The sequence below is a fragment of the Miscanthus floridulus genome, chromosome 4 (assembly GCF_019320115.1).
Source record: "Miscanthus floridulus cultivar M001 chromosome 4, ASM1932011v1, whole genome shotgun sequence".
NCBI lineage: Eukaryota > Viridiplantae > Streptophyta > Magnoliopsida > Poales > Poaceae > Miscanthus > Miscanthus floridulus.
Window position 1 is genome coordinate 117,806,084 of NC_089583.1, and position 25,528 is coordinate 117,831,611.

The 25,528-nt window shown below is 51.2% G+C and overlaps 1 pseudogene; it reads right to left on the reverse strand.

Annotated features, from left to right (window-relative positions):
• Positions 1-22,638: 22,638 nt before the first annotated feature.
• On the reverse strand, positions 22,639-24,262 carry LOC136549187 (probable carboxylesterase 18; annotated as a pseudogene).
• Positions 24,263-25,528: the final 1,266 nt, after the last annotated feature.

Sequence of the window (25,528 nt, forward strand, 5' to 3'; positions counted from 1 at the left end):
GGGCTCAAGAACGCCGGGGCTACCTATCAACGCGCCATATAGGCCTGTCTCAAAGATGAGATAAAAGACAACCTCATCGAGGCTTATGTTGACGATGTAGTTGTTAAAACCAAGGAAGCATACACCCTTGTTGACAACCTTGAACGTACCTTTGCAGCTCTTAACACATTCCAATGGAAATTAAACCCAAAGAAGTGTATCTTTGGTGTTCCATCTAGTATATTGCTCGGCAATGTCGTCAGACACGATGGCATACGCCCTAACCCAGAGAAGGTAAAAGCTATCTTAGACATGAAGCCGCCCAAAAAGGTGAAGGATGTTCAGAAGCTTATCGGATGCATGGCTGCCCTCAGTCGTTTCATATCAAGATTAGGTGAAAAAGGACTACCATTTTTCAAGCTGCTCAAAGCATCTGAGAAGTTTGAGTGGTCGGAGGAAGTAGACGCTGCCTTTAAATAGCTAAAACAATTCCTTACATCACCTCCGGTCCTCACTGCTCCTAGAGAAGACAAAACCCTCCTGCTTTACATTGCGGCAACTAATCGAGTGGTCTCCACTGCCATGGTGGTCGAGCGCGATGAGCCCAACCATGCCTACAAGGTACAACGACCAATTTATTTCGTCAGTGAGGTGCTCAATGAATCCAAGACCAGGTACCCATAGATTTAGAAACTGATCTACGCCATACTGATTACATCCCGAAAGTTGAAACATTACTTCGATGGATATCATGTGGTGGTCATGACCGAGTACCCTCTGGGAGACATCATTCACAATAAGGATGCGAATGGGCGCATCGTCAAATGGGCAGTGGAGCTATGCCCTTTCTCCTTGGAATTTGCAAGCCGTACTACAATCAAGTCTCAGGCACTTGTCGATTTCATCGTCGAGTGGATAGATTTAAGCACACCTACCTCTTAGGGGCCCACCGAGTATTGGAAGATGTACTTCGACGGCTCTCTCAACATCGACGGCGCAGGAGCAGGAGTCCTTTTCATATCGCCATCCAAGGAGCGACTCCGATACGTCCTCAGGATTTATTTCTCGGCGTCTAATAACGCCGCCAAGTACGAAGCATGCCTACATGGTCTGTGCATTGCGGTCGAGCTCGGTGTCAAACATCTCTATGTCTATGAAGACTCGGCTCTGGTCATCAACCAACTCAACAAGGACTGGGATACGACCAGCAAAAAGATTGACGCATACTACAAATCAATCAGAAAGTTGGAAGGCAAGTTCTATGGCATCGAGTACACACATGTGGTCTGGGATAAAAATCAAGCAGCAGATGCACTATCAAAGTTAGGATCATCTCGAGCCAAAGTCCCACATGGTGTATTTGTTCAAGACCTGCTCATGCCTTTCATCAAAGAAGAAGATCCCGCGGTCGACAAGCCTCCAGACTAGCTATTGGTGGCTACGGTTCTGGCGTCAAACACCACCGAACCACCTCTGACCACTAAGGAGGCTGACTGGAGAGTACCTTTCATCAAGTACCTGACATATGGTAGCGGTTACACCGATCGGATAGAAAACAAACGCCTAACGCGTCACAGCAAGCAGTATCTGCTCGTCGATGGCAAATTGTGGCGCAAGAACGCAAAGGAGGAAATCTTGATGAAGTGTATAACCCAGGAGGATGGTGAACATCTCCTGGACCAAATCCACTCTAGCTCCTGCAGTAACCATGCGGCCTTGAGAACATTGGTTGGCAAGGCTTTCTGAGCAGGGTTCTATTGGCCGTCAGCCGTAGCCGATGCAGAGAAGTTAGTCCGCCATTGTGAAGGTTGTCAGTTCTTCGCCAAGAGAATCCACGTACCAGCACATGAGATTCAGACAATACCAGCCTCTTGGCCCTTCACATGCTGGGGACTGGATATGATCAGGCCTTTCAAACCGGCCCCTAGGAAATTTACATGCGTCTTTGTGCTGATCGACAAATTTTCCAAGTGGATAGAGTACATGCCCCTGGTCAAGGCATCTTCAGAAAAGGCTATTGCGTTCATCGACTAGGTCATCCACCGCTTCGGCATACCCAATAGCATCATCACTGATCTAGGTACTCAGTTCACCGGGAACACCTTTTGGGACTTCTGCGATGAAAGGAGCATAGTAGTAAAATACATCTCGGTGGCGCACCCTAGAGCTAATGGACAAGTCGAGCGGGCAAATGGTATGATCTTGGATGCACTTAAGAAGAGGATGTATAGAGAAAATGATAAAGCTCCCGGAAGATGGCTCAAAGAGTTACCAGCCGTGGTCTGGGGCCTCAAAACCCAGCCCAGTCGCAATACCGGCGTATCACCATACTTTATGGTTTATGGCGCTGAGGCAGTGCTCCCAGCAGATATAGCCTTCAGATCAGCACGGGTAGAGAACTTCGATGAAGACAAGGCCAATGAAGTACGGGAGCTAGAAGTGAATAGTGCAGAAGAGAAGCGGCTCGATTCTTATGTACGTACAGCCAAATACCTTGCTGTTTTGCGCAGGTACTACAACAAGAACGTCAAGGAGCGTTTCTTCGTGGTTGGGGACCTGGTCTTGAAGTGGAAGATGAATCAGGCTGGCGTCCACAAACTCGCAACCCCATGGGAAGGGCCCTTCATGATCAAGGAAGTTACATGACCAACATCTTACAGGTTAGCTCACCTGGACAGTATAGACGTACCCAATTCATGGCACATCGACAAGCTTAGGCGTTTCTATGCTTAACTTCTAAGATATGTACCCCTCTTGTACTTTCAATTTAATTCAATAAAGCTATTATGATTTCTTCGACCACTCTAATGTGTCACTTCGAAGTCTATTATTATTCTAACTCAACCTGTTAAAATCGACCACCATTCCTTCTCGGGTTTTCAGAGTAGGCCCTGTCTCCGGTTCCTCCCATCGCATGTATGGGATCCGCTCTCTATGCTATGGGTGATCGGCAGGTCCTTTCTGGTTTGACTTGTGTGTGTCTACATGTGCACAAGCTATGCACCTCACACTCCAACCGCAAGATAAACCAGGGCCATACAAACCTTTCAGGATGACGTGTCGACTAAACTGGTACAACTAAACAGAACGCTAACATGTTCTCACTTAGTTACACCAATATGATATCCGAGCTTAAATATGTTTTCTACAAAACAAACAAGCTTATGCTGATATATAGTTACGTTATTACAAGCTTGCCTGAAAAGGTCCAAGTTTACAATAACATAACTACATCTTCTTCCACAGCTATAGCCTATACTATTGGCTGGTCGGGGCACGCGGCACCTGCTGCTCGCTGGGCCTGACATCGTGCAAGGGTCTCGAGGACTCTGGCATTGATCGAGCTGAAGAAGATGGCCCCGCTGATGCCTGGCTGGTCGAGATCACAAGCTTTGCCGGTTGGCTTAAAAATGACGGCGCTTCCAGCTGACTTGTTGATGGCGTTCCCTGTATAGGTGGTGTCGCGCCTCCACACAGGTTAATGTCGCTAATTATTTTCACCGACAAGTCCAGCTGGGTCATCCATAGCTCCTCATCCTTGTCTGGATCTACCTCCTTCGGGTATCCAGCCTCCAGGCGCTTGAGGTCAATCAAGGGGTAGTGAGCACGTACCATGCTTAGCACATGTGTGCCTGTGTACTCACCCACCTCCTTCATAAACTCCTGGAACCATCCCCATGCCTTTCGGCATCTCTCGATCAATCCCAGCTACGGCGTCCTTGGCACGTCCTCTGCTAGCGACGGATCGATGAGGTTAAGGACCGGCAAAATGCCCGTTGCCACCTCCTGGCACTGGTTTTTCTAGGTGTCACGATCCTTGGTGATCTCTTGGCACTGCGCCTTCCAGCCATCACGGTCTTTTATCATGACCTCCAGATGCTTCTTCGCATTGATTTTTATAACTGCAAACCGTACATGCTGTTAAGACGCTATATTACGCCAAACTACGGTAGGCAACAAAAATGAGCAAAGGGGTTTGGAAAACTTACCTTTCAGCTCCTCTATCATCTTGGTCATGTGGTCTCGGAGCTATGACTGGTCTTGCACCAGTTTTCTGTTGTCCTCTTTCAGGCGATCACACTCCACAACCGCACGACTGTTCTCCTCTCAGAGATAGATCACTTTGGTTTCTAAGCTTGCACTATAGTTGTTACTACGAACAACTCAACAACACTTGTCAATAGTCGTTGTGATAAAGTGGCTACTTGTTCTTTCCTGCTCTTTATTACTGAGCTAGATGACTAGGTTCTGGTTCTGGGACTCTTGCACCGTCTTTTCATGGTTGGCGGCTTCAAGTCACTGGCGCAAGTGTTCCACCTCCGCCGTTAGCTCCTTGTTGCTTACAGCGATCCCCTCGATCTGGTCGAAGCATTTCTTACGGTATCTTGCGATCTTTATTAAGTCCTATGTGTAGATAGCAAAGTAAGACAGCTGTGACTAGATAGCGAGATCAGGGGGTGAAGCGAAGCTTACCTGCACTTCCGTCACCAGCCGTTTCGCCGCCCGTTCAACTTTCTTGGTTTCTTCGACCTCTGGGATTTCCTTATGGATAACCCATTGGTCGTTTCGCTAATGCGACACATACACATGTTGTCGCTTGTCCTGCGGACGGCCTAGGACCTCCTCCACTTTGTCCTCTTTGGGCTCTTCTTCGGGTCTCGGTGCTGGTCTGGTGTTAGCAGCTTCTGTGATCACCATGGCCTTCCCATGGGCTACAGCATCGACAAACGTGGTCTGTGCTCTCACCTCTGGCCACTACTCCTTGGTCTGTTCTATTACCCTTGGCGCTAAGGTGTTGCCCTCAGTAGGTTTAGTGCTCGGAGCACTCGTGCTCGGCTCGGCTCTTCCCTCGACCCCCTGCTCGGGGACTGTTGTCTGACTATTTGTTTGCTGAGGCCCCGACGGATCTTCTGCTATGGGTTCCTCGATGGTTGGCCACTGGGCAGTCTGCTCTGCACTTATTGGTGGCACCACGCCGCTTCTGGCTAGCTAGTCTGGACTTTCGGTGGATGCCGAGCTAGTACATCCGAGAAAAGTTTAGAAGGCAATCATATTCAATGCAAATTGCTAGCTTACATCAAGGTTACAAATACTTACATGTTGGAAGCGCAGAATGATGTGGCGAAGGCGCGTCTCTTCGACCGTACTTGCCCCATGTGCTGTGTGGGTGACTCCTGGTCTCCCTCTACATCCTACACTGTCGCTGGGCCTTGATGCTCGACCCCTCTACCACTTGTCCTTTGCGCTGTAGTGGCCGATGGCGTGCTCGGTCGAGTTGTCGCTCCCGTCGCCGGTCGTGTTCCTTGCCTAGGTACTCCTGAGGTTGACCCGGTTGCATCCTTCACCGCCGTCGGTAATGTGGGTCCCATAGGCGCGGAGGAGACACCTTGCTCCATCGACTCTAGTTGTTTCCTCCTCTTTCAAGGGACAAGTCGAAAGGTGTCTGCATCCTCTCCCTCCTCTGCGTCATCGTCCGACCAGGCAAAAATCATCTATCGACGCTTGCTGGCCGATTTCTCCTTCGGGCCCCCTCAGGCTCATTGATACTTAGCGCCCCCCTCAGTGAGCAGGGTGGTTATTGATCTCTTCTTTGGCTGTTTGGGGGAAGCCGACTGCTTACTAGTGGCTAGGGCCGCTGCCTCCTCTCCAGCTCCGAGCACCGCCCAGTCGACGTCCTCGTTTACGATCTCGACGCTGGTCTGGATGGTGGGACCAGCTCCTTGTGGCCACTCCACTCCAGGGGGTGGCGGCACAAACACTGTCGCTCTATCCCGACCATTAACTTGGGTAACAAAAATGGGTGAACACAGTAAGTTTCCACTTATCCTACCACAATATAAAACTACGGGTATAGGGCAAGACAAGTTACCTTTGGGGGAGGTCGGGCAAGCTTGAAAGCGTGCTCGATTTCGTTCAATCTGGCATAATTTGGATTAGCTAAGTTAAATAGCTCTCCAATTCTGGCTTTGACTTCGATTTTGTCAAGCGCCCCCTGCCTCGTCCTCGTCGAGTTCGCGTTACCTTGATATTCATAGCCAGGATGTACTCTCCTCTGGCAGGGCTGGATCCGTCGGCTGATGAAGTTCCTGACCACGCTCGGACCATCTAGTTTTTTCCATAGGATCATTCCAAATATTTCTAGAATCTGTTCCAGGTGCTCGGGCTTCTCTGACCAGCTTGTCCTCTTCTCTGGAATGTACCCCATGTCGCATAGTGTAATCGTGTTCGGCTCTTCATGGATATAGAACCATTTCTTGTACCAGTCGTCTAGCGACGTGTTCCATGGGCAGTGCAGGTACTAGGCTTTCATGCCGTCATGGAGGTTGAGGTACACACCCCTGGCTATCTTTGAACCACCGCTTCCTTTCTTCCACAGACAGAAAAGATGGCAGAAAAAATCGAAATGGGGCTGGAAGCCGCCATATGCTTCGCAAAGATGTATGAAAGTGGCGACAAGGAGGATCGAGTTGGGATGAAGATTGCAAATCCCAATCTCATAGTAAAGATAGAGCCCCTGAAGAAAAGGATGTACCAGAACCCCAAATCCTCGCTTAAAGAAGTCTTTGAACACCACGATCTCACCTGGTTATGGATCAGGGTACCCCTCGCCCTCCGGCGCATGCCATCCTGTGAGCTCCTTGTTGTGGAGTACCCCCATGGTGATGAGGTCTTCAATGGTCTGCTTGTTGCTTCTCAATTTCCACCATTCCTTTGCCATGACTCCTGCTTTCTTCTACGCATCACTTTTCACCAAGAATCTGGCCTTGCTGATGAACGAGGAAATGGCAGAGGATTGATTGGTGGTGATTTCGGAGGTATTAGGGTTGGTGAGAGGATTGGCAATGGGGTTCAGTAAAAAGTAACTTACCTATCCTATACTATATTTAACCCAAGAGTTATGCCGTTTTGTCTGCCCAAGATTCTTGGGAGACGTGCGCACGTGCCACAGACGGTTGTTTTCACAGCCTCGAGATCTATGCCAATATATGTGCCTCTTCGTTGCCAGTGTGGGAGGGCCCACGCTGATGCACCTACTGACAGGTGCCATGCAACTATTTGCTTGACAAGATAAAAAGGTAGTATGACGTGCTATACCCGTCTACTTCTTTGACTAGACATGTCAGATTGGACTTGACAAAGCAAGTAAATAAATAAATACAAGTGGCATATGGTTTTTCGCCACACTTCTCGTGCTTGGGGACTATCGTGACTATCCTTGTGCTCAGGGACTGTCCAGACCACCATTGTGCTCGGGGACTGACCAGACCACCATTGTGCTCAGGGACTGTCTAGACCACCATCGTGCTCGGGGACTGTCCAGACCATCATCATGCTCGGGGACTGTTCCGACCACTCTCATGCTTGGGGACTGCCTCGACCACTCTTCGAACATTGCTCGGAGACTGCTCTCCTCGGCTACATGTGATTTGTACTCACATATAGTTGAGAGGCATTTATTTAGACCTTGCTACAAGGCTAATACCACGCCTTCCAGCAAGCTTAGGGACTACATCGGTACGATGCACCTACCGGTGCATCTCGTATCGCTTGTATGACGATTGGATTCTCAACTTCAGTGGGAATTCTTTTTAGACCCTGGCACCACGTGCCTACATCACCTACTACCAGGATCGGCGACTAAGTGGGCACACTTCACCTTGCGGTAAATGTGCTTATTTTATCGACCCCTACGCCCTGACTATTGGCTATAACTATTACTGTACAAGGGTTACTTACATTTCTTTTCAGAAATACAAGTGGGCACACTTGATCAGGAAAGAAATCTTTTTCTTTTTTCTTTAGAGCACCATGCATTCTTCAGACAACCGGAATCTTTGGCTATAATCGTGGTCTACTGCTCTCTGTTCTGACCAGAATACTAGCACATTCGCTTGGTGAATGTTTCAACCAGTTGGAGATGACATGAAGACAGATCGCATTAGCCAAAGGAGATCGAACGGCGTGTCGCAGCATAATACATGGTGCTCGGGGACTAGCTATGGGGGTATTAACCCCTATACCCTTACGGCTAGGCTTGGGCCAGCCTGGACTAGGGGGTTTGGCCCACTAGAAGACTACGCGTGGCCCGACCAATCTGTTCGGATTCCCACGCAAGGAATCAAGGCAGATTTGGAGATCAAGCAAGATCCTGGTCGGTTAGAATAGGAATCCTTATCCGGCCACCTATGGCAATTGTAACTGGTTAGGATTAGTTTCTAGATCTGTAACCCTACCCCCCAGACTATATAAGGCGGGTAGGGGACCCCTCTCAAAAACATCTCTCATTGACATACAGCAATACAATCAGACACAGGACGTAGGTATTATGCCTTCACGATGGCCGAACCTAGATAAAACCTCGTGTCTATCTTGCGTCACCATCTTGTTTGTAGCTTGCGCATCTGTCTGTCGATAATCTACTACCTTGGGCATACCCCTAGGTAGACTGCCGACCATATTTCATCGACAGAGGGGTGGATGATGACCACTTCATCATTCAATACCTCTCCATCTGCATGGGGAAACATGTTCGAGCATGGCTCAAATTCCTCCCGCATGATAGCATCCGCGACTGGGCAGATCTCAAGAGGATCTTCATCGGAAATTTCCAGAGGACGTATGTCCGCCCTAGGAATTCCTGGGACCTTAAGAGCTGCTAGCAGGAGCCCAACGAGTCCCTATGGGATTACATACGTAGGTTCTCAAAACGATGCAACACCCTTCCTGATGTCATCGACGTGAACATCATCAGCACATTCCTCTCTGGGACAACCTGTGAGTCCCTAATCCACAAGTTTGGCTATATGAAGCCCCGGACTACCCACGACCTGCTCGACGTCGCCATGAACCACACCTCTAGTGAGGAGGTAGTCGGAGTAGCCTTTAGTGGAGGCTGGGACAAGGGCAAGACCAAGCATGAGGACCAGGACGAGAGCCCCTCCACACAAAGGGGAAAAAAGAACAAGAAGGATCGGCACCGACCGGCCAACTCCGCTTTGGTCGCCGTGGCCGATCGTGCGGGCAGGCAGCCCTAGCAGGGCCTGCCCGACCACTTCAACAAGCTCATGGAGAGCCCATGCACCAACCACGTCTACCCCATCAAACACCTCTATAAGGACTATGAACTCCTCAAGCACTTTCTGCGATAGGCCGGTGGGCCAAAAGAAGGGAAGGGCAAGGAGGTAGCGGCCAAGAAAGGAGGCATGGTGGGCAAGGATGGGGATGGCTTTCTCGATCTCGAGGAATGCCTCATGATCTTCGGAGGATCTGATGCCATCTACTCCAAGCGCCAGCACAAAGTGCTCTACAGAGAGGCATGAGTCACGGAAACGGCCATCCCCTCATTCCTTAGCTGGTCAGAATCTCTAATCACTTTTGATCAGAGGGACCATCCTTCGCACGTCGCCAGACCGAGTCGCTACCCGCTCATCTCGACCCCATTGTCCGCAAGAAGCACCTCACCAAGGTGTTGATGGATGGAGGCAACGACCTCAACATCCTCTACGTCGACAACCTCGACGCCATGAGCATCCCCCGGTCGAAGCTCCACCTAGTGAGCTCTCCCTTCCACAGCGTGATCCTAGGAACATAGGCATACCTGCTTAGGCAGATCAACCTACCCATCACATTTGGTGACTGAGCCAACTTTCGTTTGGAGGTCCTCACTTTCAAGGTGGTGGACTTCCTAGGGTCCTATGACGCCATCTTGGGGCGGCCATGCTACGCCAAGTTCATGGCGATCCCCAACCACACCTACCTCAAGTTGAAGATGCTAGGATCGAACGGCATCATCACTGTGGGTAGCACCTTTTCGCATGCCTACACATGTAACCCCGAGCATTACAAGCTCGCCACAGCCATCATCAACTCAGTCGAGCTCCCTTGGCTCGGAGAATCATCGACCACTGCAGTCCTGGACTACAACAAGCCAACCTCCTCGACTGCCTTCCACCCACTTGAGGAAACTAAGGCGGTGGGGATTGACACCACCGACCCAACCAAGACTATGCGGATCAGGATCTAGCTCCCAACCAAATAGGAATGCAAGCTCATTAACTTTCTATGCGCCAATCGTGATGTCTTTGCATGGAAACCTTTTGACATGCCAGGTGTACCATGAGAGGTTGCCAAGCATGCATTATGCCTTGTCCTGGGCTCAAAGCCCACCAAGCAATGCCTGCATCGCTTCAATGATGAGAGGCACAGGGCCATAGGTGAGGAGGTCGCCAAACTCTTGGCAACCGGATTCATCAAGGAGGTATACCACTCTGACTAGCTTGCCAACCCTATTCTAGTTAAAAAGAAGATGGGGAAATAGAGAATGTGTGTTGATTATACTAGCCTCAACAAGGCATGCCCGAAGGACCATTTTCCTTTGCCACGCATAGACCAGATAGTCGATTCCACCTCAGGATGCGAAATCCTCTCCTTTCTGGATGCCTACTCAGACTATCACCAGATCGTGATGAAAGAGTCCGACCAGCTCGCAACCTCATTCATCATCCCATATGGTTCGTACTGTTATGTAACCATGCCTTTCGGTCTAAAGAACGCTGGTGCCACCTATCAATGGTGCATGCAGTAATGTTTCGCTAATCAAATCGACTCACTCGACCAGCCTAACCAAGTCGAGCGGCCAAAACCAACAATTGATGTCTATGTTGAAATGTTGATGACATAGTAGTCAAAACGGCTCAAGCTTGTGACCTGATTGCGAACTTGGACGTTATGTTCGTGAACCTCCGAAGGTTCAACATCAAATTGAATCTCGAAAAGTGTGTTTTCAGGGTTCTAAAGGGGAAGCTGCTTGGATACATCATGTCCAAACACGGTATCGAGGACAACCCCAAAAAAATCACGGCTATCTCCAACATGGGCCCTATACACAATGTCAAGGGCATACAGAGGCTCACTGGCTGTTTGGCCACCCTGAGCCAGTTCATCTCCCGGCTAGGCGAGCGAGGGATGCCTCTCTACAAACTTCTCAAAAAGACGGATGCGTTCGTCTGGACTAAGGAAGCACAGCAGGCTTTGGAGAGCCTCAAAGCGTCATTGACATTGGCCCCAATCCTCGTCCCTCCCAAATAGGGAGAACCCCTCCTCCTCTATGTCGTGGCAAGCAACAACATGGTGAGCACTACCCTAGTCATCGAAAGGGAGGAGTCGAGACGCCACCTGAAGGTCCAACGGCCTGTATACTTCATCGAGGAGGTACTCACCAACGCCAAGGTTTGGTACCGCTAGGTGCAGAAACTTCTATACGCCATGCTGATGGGGACCCAGAAGCTCCTACACTACTTCACCGACCACGAAGTCCTGGTTGTCACTTCATACCTGCTGGGAGATATTGTCCACAACCGCGATGCCACGGGATGAATCTCCAAGTGGGCACTGGAACTAATGGGCCACGACATCAGGTATATCCCCCACATCGCTATTAAGTCTAAGGCTCTCGCGAATTTTGTCGCCGAATGGATGGAGGTCCAGCTACCGACCCTAGACATCACCCACGAGTACTGAATGATGTACTTCGACGAGTCCATAATGGCATCCGGCTCAGGGGCTGGAGTGGTTCTGATCTCCCCAAACGAGAGCAGGCTCTGCTACGCGATCCACCTCCACTTTTCGCCCTCAAACAACGCCATAGAATATGAGGCCCTTATCAACAGATTACACATCGCCCTCAAGCTTGGTGCTATGTGGCTCTACGTCCGCGGTGACTCGGAGTTGGTCATCGACCAAGTCATGAAGGAGTCCTTTTGCAAAAGCCCCCTCATGGCAGCATACTGCCAGGAGGTGCATAAGCTCGAGGACAAATTCTAGGGCATCGAACTACATCATGTCCCCCGAAAGGACAATGATGCCGTCGATTTTCTCGCAAAATTGGCTACCAGGCGGGTTCTGTCTTTGGACAGGGTCTTCATCAATGACCTTCATGAGCCATTCACTCACATCCTAGAAGGTCTGATCTAGACACACCCTGATGCCAACTTGGCACTCGGGAGCTCCGACCTCGGTGCCTCCATGATGACGTCGCCCCCTGACATCGCTGTGGTAGCACTCAATCAAGCCGACTTGCAAGCACTGCTACTTGCCTACCTCCTCGAGGAGTTTCTCCCACCCAAAAGGATAGAAGCACGATGGATCGCTCGATGCGCCAAGACATTCATCACATTCGGTACCAAACTTTACAAGCGAAGTCTGTCAGGAATACTCATGAAGTGCATCCCAACCAACCAAGGGAAGCAGCTCCTCCTCAAGGTCCATGCTAGGATCTACGAACATCACGTGGCCCCAAGATCGCTGGTCGAAAAAGCCTTTTGCCAAGGTTTTTACTAGCCCACCATGCTACAAGATGCAGAGGAGGTTGTCCGCAGGTGTGTGGGATGCCAGTTCTACGCTCGGCAAACTCATTTGTTGGCACAAGAGCTTCAAACCATCCCCATCACTTGGTCGTTTGCGGTCTAGGGCCTCGACATGGTAGGACCCCTCAAAAAGGGCCTAAGTGGCTTCACTCACCTACTCGTAGCAGTGGACAAATTCACCAAGTGGATAGAGGCGAAGCCCATCACCAACATTCATTCAGAAGAGGCGCTCAAGTTCTTTCTTGACATCATCTACCGGTTTGGTGTTCCTAACAGTATCATCACTGACCACGGAACTAACTTCACTGACAAGAAGCTCCTAGACTTTTGTGATGGATACAACATCAGGATCGACCGGGCCTTGGTCAGACATCCCGATACTAATGGTCAGGTCGAGCAGGCCAACGGCATGGTCCTCCAAGGACTCAAGCCACGCATCTTCGACCGACTCAATAACTACGTCGGGCGATGGGTTGCAGAGGTCCCAGCGATCCTCTGGAGCTTGAGAACAATCCCAAATCGATCCACAAGGCTCACACCCTTCTTCCTAGCCTATGGAGCTGAAGCAGTGCTGCCTCCAACCTCGACCATGGCACCCCAAGAGTGAAGGCCTTTGACCATGACCGAGCCATGGAGGCTCAGTAGGACATGGACGATTTGCTCGAGGAGGCTCATGAGATGGCCATCATTCGCTCCGCTCGCTACTAGCAAACTCTCCGCAAGTACCATGAAAGGAAAATCAGAGGAAGGATCCTCGAGGTTGAAGACCTCGTACTCCGAAGAACCCAATCAACCAAGGAGAAATACAAACTCTCTCCCCCATGGGAAGGTCCATATATGATGACCGAGGTGTTCCGACCGGGCACCTACCGACTGAAGGACGACAACGACAATGTTCTCTCCAACACTTGGAACATCGAACAGTTACGTCGTTTCTTCCCCTAAAAATTTGGTCTTACCGCTTTCTTTCATTCAACATTTGCTCCTACAAGCACCTCACCCCAAACACTCTCAGCCCGGGTCACTTGGGGGCTCCACGAGGGTGTGATACCACCTCTCTTTTCTTTACTATCATATAGTAAAAACTTTTTACCTGAACGAAAGGGTAGTCTGTTCCTTTAATTACCCTGCATAACTTTGTTTTAAACTCCCAACCGATCACACCCCACCACAACCTATGGTTACGAGCAGCTGAGCCTCATGGGCCATGCCTGGGTTCTTAAGGTTGTAGCCTATGGGTCAAACGGGCAGGTGCGAAAAAGAAAGGATAAAAAACAAAGCTATGCTAGGGTAAAAATAAAGAACGGATGGGACAAGCTTCCCCTTACGAAGTGATTCCATCACAAAACAAAACTAATGTATTCATCAATATGAACAATTGTTCACACGGGGGCTTCCACATGAACTTATCCTTTACATATGCTGATTACTTCTACTCTAAATTCTACTGTGGCCGCCCAACGGCATCGGTTGACGGCGCGACCGACGAAGATAACGGCTGGTCGCTCTCTGATGGGGCGATGTTTAGTTTGGTTGGAGGCGAGACAACGCTCGCTTCCGACCCAGCCTCCACTCCATCCATAGGCTAGATGACATCTTCTTGATGCATGCCTTCAGCCACACTCGCACGGCAAGCCTCCATCACCCACTGCATGGAGACTTGCTCGGCAACCATCTACGCACATGGCACCAAGCTCTCCCAAAGCACATGGATGGCGTTCGCGCTCTAGCTGTTGGCGTACCCTCTACAGATGGCGGCGAAGCCTAGATTCGGGTGGTGCGTCGCCACTGAGGTTAGCACCTCCGATGTCCCGTAGAACATCCCGTCGGATATGAGCGCCCGAACCTCATTCAGGACCTTCGCTAGCTGGATGGCCGGCGTGCTGGTGCTCGGCGCCGACCTGAACACCTCTGAAACAATGACCTGGGCGATGTTGTGGATTTGGTCGAGCTCCCCCTTGAGAGCACGTCGCTCTTCAAGGGACTTGGCTAGCACCTCCGCACTCCGATCGATCGCCGCCTTGGCTAGCTCCAGCTCTCGCTCCAGAGAACCGATTCTTCCGCCTAGTTATAGAAAAAGCACGACAAGTTCAGAAGCAAGGGAAAGGAAAAACCAAGACATCAACCAAAGGCATAATAGGTACATACCAAGGTAGGTGTTCTTAAGGATGGAGAGTCCTTCCTCTTGCCGGGTCACCTTCTCGAGCAGGCGAGCGTTTGACTCCTCTGTCCCAAGCACTTGCCCTCAGAGCACGAGCACTTCTCGATCGACCTCAGACCAGGCCTCCCGCTCTATCTCCAAGGTCTCCAAGGACTTCTGGAGCACCACCTCGGTCTTCGTCAGGTGGACCTTTACCACCGTGAGTCCCCGCTCAGCAGCGATCGCTCGTTCCACCGCGAGCAGCTCCACCGCCCACACTCCCATCGCCTTGGCCGCCCGGTCTTGGGACTCGTGGCGGGCGGACTCTAGCTAGCACTTGAGTTCGGTGACCCACCGTGACATCATGGCTTCCTGCTCCATCCGACCGTGTTTCTCCTAGAGGAAATGGGACTTGTGGATCGACATTGTCTCCAACTGCTGTAAAGCAAGAAGCAAGCATATTGAAACAACTAGTGGAAGACCAAGGAGTTAAGGACAAACGCTAAAAACACAAAAGGCTTACCTTAGTGATGTGCAGTAGGTCGACTGAGATAGCCTGATGGATGAGCTCAACCCGCTCCAAGGCTGCCTTGAGCTTTGCCTTGGTTTGGGTGAGGTCAGACTCCATCGACAGCCCCCTCTCCTCCAGGAAGTTCTAGAGTGCCACCTCCTCCCTATCGCGTAGGAGGAATCGAGCCTTCCTTGCATCACCGAGGCAGGGCCACACCAGCTCACGGGTCGCCCCCAACCCACTGCAAGGCCCAGCCGATGACCAGACCATCACCAACTCCTATGACAGCGGGATGGCTGATGGCTCCACCTAGGTGCCTGCATCGCTGGGGCAGGGGACCTCCACTACCTCGACCCCATGGCTCATCGGTGGATGTTCTACCTCTAGCCTGGCCATGTCACCTCCTAACACCTCCAGCTTTGACTAGGAGGGCGAACCGTGCGTCCCTCTATCGGGCGAGGTAGGGAGCCCGGTCTCCCTCCTCTCTTCCACCGTAGCTGGTGTGGGAGGGATCACAAGGTTCACCCCCAACCTAGCCTCCACCGTCGCCATGGGGATCACCACCATCACCGCCGCTGCCACCGTGCCCGTAACCGGTCGAGAGGGGGCAACCCCTAGAAGGGAAGGATGCACCGCCGCCAGCCTGCCTTCCCCGCCACTTATCACAACTTGTTGTAGGCTAGGTCTCCACTCCTCCAGCAAGGGAGGCAGGGCAATGCTCAATCCCATCACTACCTGGCCACTATAAAAAAAGTATAGGTCAGTCACGCTCAAAGAACTCAACTATGTGATCAAAAGAAACATAGGTGCATACCTAGACGAAAGGGGCATGGCCCTGAAGCCCCAACCCTCTAGCAATGAGCCTGTCAAACGAGGACCACTCATGGGTCATGAACCGTGCCCCCTCACATCGACCGAGGGGGGAGTCAACCCAGCCGGTTCCCAATCGGCTCGCGAGCCACCGCGACCACCGGCTCGTGGCGCATCCGTCGGGGCAGCTGACGGGGCATATCCCTGTTGTGGCTCGTGCGCATGCACTGACCCCAAAGATGTAGGGGTACGGGCACGCTCCTCTGACTGGCTGGCACACCCCACCACACTTGGAGCAGGGGGGCAAAGCCAGCGACACCTTCGAAGGGCACGGCGACCATGCCCGCTTCACCTCTCGCTCAGCGGTGGCGTCTGAGCTCGTGGCACGCTTCCTTGATGTAGGAACGTTGCCACGCCTCTCCGCAACCCGCCCACCGCTGGTGGACATGGCGACAGGCACACGACGCTCCACCGAGGTCACAACGACACCCCGATCTCTGTCATCTTTGGAGGTGCTCATGTCGCCACCCATCTGCGTGGGCTCCTCCGACTCAAGCTCCGCCACCACATCGCTCTAGTTTTTGCCGGCCCGTACCCACCGGGTGATCTCCTTCTCCTTCTCATGCCTCCTCTTAGCCTTCTCAACTCTCTTCTTATTCTTGGCATCTACCGCCTCTTTCTGGGTAGCTTGTCAAGCCATGCCCTCCACCCCCCTCAGAAGATACGGCCGAGATTTGTAACTGGCAAGTCCCTACAAAGTGGATGACTCGAAGTCAAAATACAGGAGAGCAAAAGGGAAAACATGGAATAAAAAGAGGGGAGCATACTAGAGTGGACAGCTTCACAGCATGGAGAGGTTCGGGCTTTCCTTCGAGGGACTCTTGGGCCCTCAGTTGTAGCACCCGGTCGAGCTGACTCTAGACCTCATCCTTCGCCAACTCCTCCGGCGACGCACGGTCGGGATCTATTGGGCCCAAGTAGTTCCACATCGGCCGCCTCCTCTCCGCCAGTGGGGAAACTCGATGGCAGAAGAAGGTGTGGAACACCCGCACCCTATCGAGGCCATGCTGCACCAACTTCTAGAGCTCCGCCTCGATGACCTCTAGCTTGTTCTACTGGCTAGAGGGACCCCACGACCGACTCTCTCACCTCTCCGACCTCCTTTCGGTGAACGGCGGGAATGGCACCTCTGCTGGGTTTCTGATATAGAACCACTCCCTAGGCCACCCCCAATTGGAGTCATAGGGGGAGTATGTGGGGAAGGAGCCCAGTGGCCTCGGCTTCTTTTGCAACATGAAGCCCCCAATCGGCGTGGTCCTAGGTGGTTTCCCCTCCGACAAGGCTCACCCAGTGAAGATCCATCAGAAGAAGTCCACGTGCAGCTCCATCCTGAGGAAGGCCTCACAGACGGTCACGAAGCCAGTGAGGTGCAGCACCCCAGTCGGATTGAGGTGCTGCAGGTCTAGGCCCCTCTCATTGAGGAGCCCATGCAAGAACCAGTGCATGGGATATCCTAGCCCGCACTCATGGAAGGCAAGGAAGGAGACAACCTCGTCGGACCAAGGTCGCGGAACAACCTCCCCAGTGCAGGAGCCCTCTAGTGTGCTGCCTCCTTTGGCGGGAGCAGCCCCTTCTCAACAAAGGCGGCCAGCACCGCCTCATCCATGTTGGATGGCCTCCAGTTCGACATTGTGCTCTAGATTCATGAACGAATCTATGAGTTCTCCTCTCCCTCGCTTTACCCTCTTTCTCCTAGCAACCACCGCGGCGCGTGAACGGGCTTGGCGAAAAGGAAGAAGGAGGAGAAACAACAGTTGGAGAATAGGCAAAGGAATGGGATGAAAACCCTCTCCCTTCCCCTATTTAAGGAGGAGACGCAGTAGTTGGAGAAAGGCAAAGGATTGGGGGAAAAACCTCTCCCTTCCCCTATTCAATGTGGATAGGCATATGGTGGGATGCGTCCTGACTGATGGGACGCACCCTGCCTAATGAAATGATGTCGAGTTAGATGGGACGTGGCCTAGGCATGGCCCACCACTACTGCACGCCAGGCGTAGGAAACAAGGCGCAACCACACGCAAATGGCCCTCCGCCTTCCCAGGCAGGGCTTGGAAGGGCTCACCGGTAGGATCTCCATCGAGGAGAGACCAACGGGCTACCTGAGTCGATTGGACAGCTCAGATGACTACTGAGAGACAGGTAAGGGGCAGTAGGATGCCCTAAGCGGGCTACGCTAACTCCACCATGAACGAGGAACATGGATCCCATTCGGACATATCCGATAAGAGCTCCTCAAACCCGTCACTCGAGTCATCAAGGTAACTTTACCAAACGTTCTCACTTTATTTTTTGATGTATGATCATTCATCCATCCATTATCATACATGCATTCACACATTCATTCATACAATCATTCATTCATCCCATACATCCAAAGCATCACATATGCAATTGATGCATCACAACGCTTTGTGTTGCGTCACGAAGCGGTAGTTGCCTCATTCAACATGAGCAACGATCGACCAGGGTTCGAAGGCCGGCCCGCAAAGGGCTCGAGGCTGCCTCACGTCAAACAGAGCTAGGGGAGAAAACATAGATGAGCCTCAGTGGCCCTCGCCCAGTATGCTCAGAAGCAGACAGGGTCATGTCAACCTTCTTGTTCGATCCTAACCTCGAGCCATGCCCACAGAATCCCCATTGAGGGGAGGCTAGCGGGCCACCTGAGTCGCTCACTAAAATGACCCAGGCATTTGCTAGGAGGCGGGTTAAGGAGCAGTGGAATGCCACATGAGGGCTATGCCAACCCCATTATGAACGATGGATCTAGATTCCGCTCGAACATGCCCGTTAGTGAGCTCACCGAGCATGTCACTCGAGCCATCGAGGCAAGCGATGTTAGCTCAGCCCCTCTGGTTGTGGAAATCATGGATGGGGTAATGCATGGACTAGACCAACCCCTATCGAACCCAATAGGGCTCAGGTCGCCTGACGCCGACTCAGGAAATCAACCGACCGCGCAGGTCGCGGGTGGGACAACACACGAACAAAACACCTCGAATGGTGGAAACATAGAAGTCTGTGACCCTAGGAAAGAGTGCTAAGATACTCAGCCTCCAACCAACTCACCAGTCGGATGTAGGCTTGGGGGCTACACCCACCGGGTGCGCTCGTGTGCACCCGTTGGCAAATCGAAACCCCCCTAGACAATTCTACCCAAATCGGCCGGGGGCTCGGGGGCTACACCCACCGGGTGCGCTCACGCGCACCCGCTGACAAAATGAAAAATCCCCCAGACGATTCTACTCGAATCTCCCGGGGGCTCGGGGGCTCCTATCGGGTTTATAAACCCAGGGTCCCTAATGGGCCTACTTCCTAGCAAAAGCTCAGCCCAGTAGATGACGTTGCCAAATGATGCGCAACTCCTGGGCCGGTCCAGATACCTAAACGATAGGCCGAAAGAGCAAGGGCCAAGGAGGAGACGATGCTCGCTTCTGACTCTAACCTGCCTCTCTGATCGGAAGGCCTGGCCACGGAGGAGACGACACTCGCTTCCCACTCTGACCTGCCTCTCCGACTAGAAGGCTTGGCCAAGGAGGAGACGATGCTCGCTTCTGACTCCGACCCGCCTCTCCGACTGGAAGGCCTGACCGAGGAGACTACGCCCGCTTCTGACTCTGACTCGCCTCTTCGACTAGAAGGCCTAGCCAAGGAGGAGATGATGCTCGCTTCCAACCCTAACTCGCCTCTCTGACCAGGAACACACCAAACCTCTGCTTATGGCTCTTCTCCGACCGATGCGGTCAGAGCCGACTAGGAACGACCGAACAGGGACGTTCGCTCGGTGAGGACCCGAGAAATCAAGTGAAGTAGATAAGGTAAGGTGCACAAGTCAATCGCAATACCGAGGGCCGTACCCTGCACACCTGTAGGATAGTACTGTCAGGCCATGTCAGAAGGGTACTTTGCAACCTTCCAGATAGGTTAGAACATGAACAGTGTTGTGGGCGCCGATATTTGTCCTATAGTATGGTAGGCGCCAACATTTGCCATACCAGAAGAACACGATGGGGCCAACCACACACATCTGGGCGTCAACAGTATTGTGGGCGCCAACAAACCGTCTTGTACTCGACGGCGTGGGCAACAAGACTAGGTAGCACACACACACTCTCTCTCTCACTCACTTGTAAGGCCATCCCCTTCATCTATAAAAGGGGATGCGCCCTCTCCCAACAAAGGGGGGTGATAGATCACAAGAAACAATAGACGGATCATTCTGGCTCACTCTCTGCTAGCCTTAGACATTCTAAAGCTACATAGAGCATATGTTCCAATACTTAGCACACGTAGAAGCTCCCATCACTCTTGGCTCTTCAGTCCAGAGTCCGATCGAGCCTCTAACACCCCCCATTTTATTCCCCCTCGTTTGTAACCCCACAACAAACTTCGAGCACCTGGGCTCAGGAATAAAGTCACCGACTGGCTCAAACTGGACGTAGGGCATGTTGCCTGAACCCGTATAAATCCTATGTCATTGAGTGCTAGGCCACATCCGGTCACAACGTATGGCAAAACTATAAATATTTATGTGTTGGTCACTTTTCGCACCGACACAAGGCATAATCGTATTTCTAAGAGTTTCAGTTGTCGTTGATTATTTACGTCTATGCATTGCATCCACGTATATCATAATAGGAACAATGATGGATCATGGAGTCGACTGAAGTATCAGAAAAGATGGTGCCTTGATGATCATGTCGCCCGATGGAATACTAATCCTTGGTTATATCTTGCCCAGGCAAGCCCCGGTGCATAACCCCTATTATTCTGCACTTTATTTTATGCTTGTGCATTAAGTTTTTAGGAGTTGAATGAAAACCCACTTGCATATATATATATATATCCTTATCCTATGAGTCCTACTAGTATGTTAGGATCGTGTTGATTGCTATGCTATAGGATTCGGTATAAATCGAGTGATTACCTGTCACTCACGAGAGATAGAAAAGATATTATTGTTGTTATTATATTACTATCACATGGAATATATATGGATGATAATTGGAGATCGGGTAGAATGGTACTTTGGATCTGGACTTGGTTAGGCATTCGAGCGAGGCTCGGATTGCATTTGTTCTGCCTGTGTCGATTGAGGACCGTCTATTGCTATGGATGGTAGTCAGGTCATAGACTTATTATCATGAGCACATACTTACTTATGGGAGCGGGAAGGCTCGTTACGCTCTTGTTGTGGGTTCCTGCTCTTTCCGGACCAACTGATTGAAGGTGGGGAAAGGTGGAGGTCTAAGCACCATACTAAGACCAGGTCTCAAGTGTGGGGGCTTGGAGTCCAAGTTTGGACGGGGACCTAGACCCCGCGATAGGAGTGGAATGGGTTGGTCTTGTTTGTGCCTGGGGTATAAACAGGGCGTGTGTTTCGGGGTACCCAGCTGAGATACATTGGTTCATGAATCGTCATTTCTATGAGATGGTACGACTTGGCTATGGTCTAGCATCGTAGTAAGAACTGGAACTTGAAAGGTGATAAAATGGTTCTGATTGCTTACCACCTGCTTGAAAGTAGCATATGTGCTTACATAGAATGGTTAGTTAATGAACTAATGATAACTACTAATAAAATTAAATATAAGGATGCACGTTTAGTAATGCTTCTTGCAGATGCAAATACCCACAAGCCAGATAACCTTGCATATCCTTGGAGTCTTTTATTTTTCTCCTATCGGGTAAGACTTGCTGAGTACAATCAAGTACTTAGGGTTTTATTCCCCCTGTTGCAGGTGATCAGAGGATACTTAGAGCTGACTCTTGTGTGTGGAAACCTTCTGGTAGGCTCAGAGAGGATTCTTTTCATGCTATGACCATAGTGTTTATTTATAACCTTTACTAAAGGTTTTTATAAGAAAAGATGTAAAATCTGCTAGCATCTCTTGTATAAAAATGTCCACTATGTTAATGCTCCACCATGTCATTAAATTAATCTTTAGTTCCTCTATAACTCTGATAATATTATTATATTCCGCTGTTATAATCAATTGAGGTAATATTCTGTTACTGTAATAAAGTGATGTAAGAAATGACTTAAGAATGTTGTAAGCTGTATTCTCTTATTTATGATCCTGATGGAAAAATGTGGATTTTTGAGTTCTCCTTTGGGGTGTGCTCGACAGAACTACGTAGTTTAGTGTCATCTCTTGAGTACTTAGTGTCTAATGAAAGACAAGTACTCCTAGGACGCATTAGATTAGGCGGTTCTACCATGGCCTCCTTGACGGTCTTGCAGCCCCAGCATCGCCCACATCTCCTTAGGGACAGAACGTAGAAGCGCCCCCATTGCCTACCGATCTTGGGATCTCTTGACGTTAGTGCATGGATTGATGACGTGCCATATCTCCATCGCCTCCAGGTTGCACTACATCAGCATCGCCCACTCAGTGTAGTTCGACCGATCCAACATCGGCCACATCAATGAGCTCTCCCGAACGCCGAGCATGGTGCTCGCCGATGCGCCGTCGCCCATCTTCTTCTCTGGCTCCCTGCGTGGGATCACGAACTTCTTCTTTGGAGGTTCTCGGGGTGGGCTAACGGACCCACCGTAGAACATCAACCGGCTCCTATACTAGATTGTTAGGGCCGGTAGATCACCAATGCTATGAATTCACCAACGCCCCGGCGTTGCCCGTAGCGCGATCACCATGAACGCGATGGCGAGAACACAATGAGCACATGTGTGAGAGAGAGAGAGAGAGAGAGAGAGAGAGCAGTTTCCACTGCGAATGGCGTAGCTTTCCTTGATGCATTTGCTTGTATTAAAACTAGGCTTGATCCAAGACTCCCGCTACAACGTGCAGCTGCACGGTGCGCCATCTTTTGCGGTCGCCCGTGCGACATGCACGGTGTGCACGCCGTGGTGGAGCCAGCCCTCCCTAGACACGGTCAAAGTGCAGCGTGTGCAGTCTCCACGCTGCCCCTGATTCTACGCGATAATTACAAACATGTTTGTCTAAACAACAAACTAACTAATTCATCTACCATGCTGATACATGTCTGTCACGATTACAAGGAATCAAACTCAACATAGTTCTCATCCATGAACGCTTTGATCCGCTTCACCACCTTGCCGGCGTCGGCGAACTCGGGGAAGATGTAGAATGCGTGGATGGATTTGATGAACTCCACGACCTGCACATACTTCCCTTCCCGCCATAGCATTTCGGTGTACCGCCGCTGCCAGTCCTACAGCGGGTCGAGCCCGCCGATCACCACTAGCGCCGATGGGAATGCCTCCCCGAGCTCGGGCTACGCGACCGTCATGTGCGTGGCCGGGTGGTCCCGGGTGGCGCCCTCGGGGAGGAACGCCCTCCACGACCAGTCGGAGCGTCACATGTTCACCACCGGCGCCACGCCCTCCAGCCTTAGCTCAGCCGCCGAGCGCTCCTCCCTGCCGAAGTAGGGTTGTAGTAGGATGATGCCTACAATGCGGACGGCTGCCGGGTTGCCAGAGGCTATGCCCGTGACCGTCTAGTGGCACGCCACATGGTGCACGATGTTGCCGCCGGTGCTGTCCATGGTGAGGAAGCAGCGGGAGAGGTCGACCGGTACGGCGAGCTCGCCGTCGGGGAGGCTGCTGTTCACGAGGAACCAGAGCACGTCCGTCCTGTCATCGTAGGCCGTGGAGTACCGGTGCTTGGGGGCGAGGCGGTAGTTCACATACACGACCACGGTGCCCAGCTCACGGCAGAACCGGCGGTACATGGCGTCGTAGGGCTCCGACGCCACGAAGAGCAGCGCGAAGCCACCACTGTGGAAGTAGACCACCACGGGAACGGGGATGGCGGCGGATGGCTCGGCCTTGGATGGCGAGAACACGCGCACCCATCGATGCTATGCCAGCAGAGTACAGGGAGCCATAGGGGTGAAGAACTCTACTAAGGAGACATGGGAGGCCATTGCAGCGATACGCGTCGGCTCCGACCGCACAAATAAGGCGACGGCCCAGCTGTTGAAGTAGGAGTACACCAACCTCAAGTTCAAGGATGGTGAGTCGGTGAAGGACTTCTCCCTCCGCCTGTAGTCGCTCATCAGCAAGCTGAGGAGCCACGGCGTCACCATCGATGAAGAAGAGGCGGTCTCTAAGTATCTCCACTCTGTGCCGGTGAAGTACATCCAGATCGCTCTCTCTATAGAGATGATGTTGAACTTGTCCACCCTCACCATTGAGGATGTGATAGGCTGTCTGCGGGTAGTGGATGAGCGCATGGAGCAGGCCACAGCAACGACGGACAGCGGCAAGCTGCTGCTGTAAGAGGAGGAGTGGGCTGCTCGGATGAAGGAGAAAAAGTATACGGCGATGTCCGCGGACACGATGCCGAGCCTGTCCGGGCACGCGCTGGCGCAGGCCTGGCGGTCGGCGAGCGAGAACACGAAGCGGTTCACCATGCCGTGGGCGATGTCGGTGGCAGTGACGAGGCCGAAGATCTAGAGCCGCACCGTCCACGGCAGTCGGGGGGGCATGGCGCCACTGCCGTCTCCTACGCCTTGGTGCGGGCTTCTTCCGCCATCTCGCTTGCTCTCTGCTCGCACTGGCTAGCTCCTCGCGTCGCGTTGCAGACGACACGGCCCACGAGAAGGCCGTCGCCGTTTCCTGGTCCCTCTTTGTATATAAAGACAAAGGGAAGGCGGCGGGCGGCGACGACGATGGTGGCGGCTCCGGCCATCAGAATCGTGTACGACGTGATGGTTCTGGTTGCGTCCACCGTGCAAGTAGCCAACGGGTCACTTTGCTCACTTGGATGCTACTCGCTAGTGGACACGGAAACGGATGCTATCCCCATCATATCGGATTTTGTGAACTTGGCCGGCTGAGGAGGACACTAGCAGGAACGCTCCCCAATTCACTGCTTCCTTTCTCCGATTCCCCTCCCCTGCTAGTTGATCATTAACAGATTCGGATGTGGTATTGGATATTTTGGGTAACAAAGATTGAAGAGCCAAAATACCAAATATGTACTGTTTCTACTCTATATATTTCTGCCCTTAAATTATTTGATACTTTACTACTCCATTCATTTCATATCGTAAGTTGTTTGTCGGTGTTTTTTCTAGTTAGATAATTTTTGCTATGGACTATTTATGCTATGTCTAAATAAAAACTACTCCCTCCGTTCTAAATTATAGTCGCTTTAATTTTTTTGGTACATCTATTTTGCTATGTATCTAGATATAATAATAATATGTCTAGATGCATATCAAAATGGATGAACCAAAAAAGTCAAAGCGACATATAATTTGGAACGGGGGGAGTAGAAATTATGTAAAGAAAAATGACTTATAATTTGTAGCGGATGAGTACTACTAAACATCCTAGACGAAACGAAGGTGGTTGCCCCTGATGGGTGTCTCCTTCCATAGAAAAGGGATGCTGGATTCTGGCTTAGGAACCAAACATCCCTGAGATTTCCTAATCCTAGCTTATATCATTAGAAAGGATGAAGCAGTTGATTCAAACGTTTTGTCCTCCGTAACGCCTTGAGATTAAGCAGAATGTGTCAGATAATTGGTGAGTTAACTGTGAACATGATGTTGACATGTTTTTTCATGAAAACACACCGATAATATTTTTTTTCAATACATACTTCATGTTATAACAAATGTTCAGCACCGAAGTAAGCCCAAAAAACAACTGATGATCCGTAGGACAAAGCA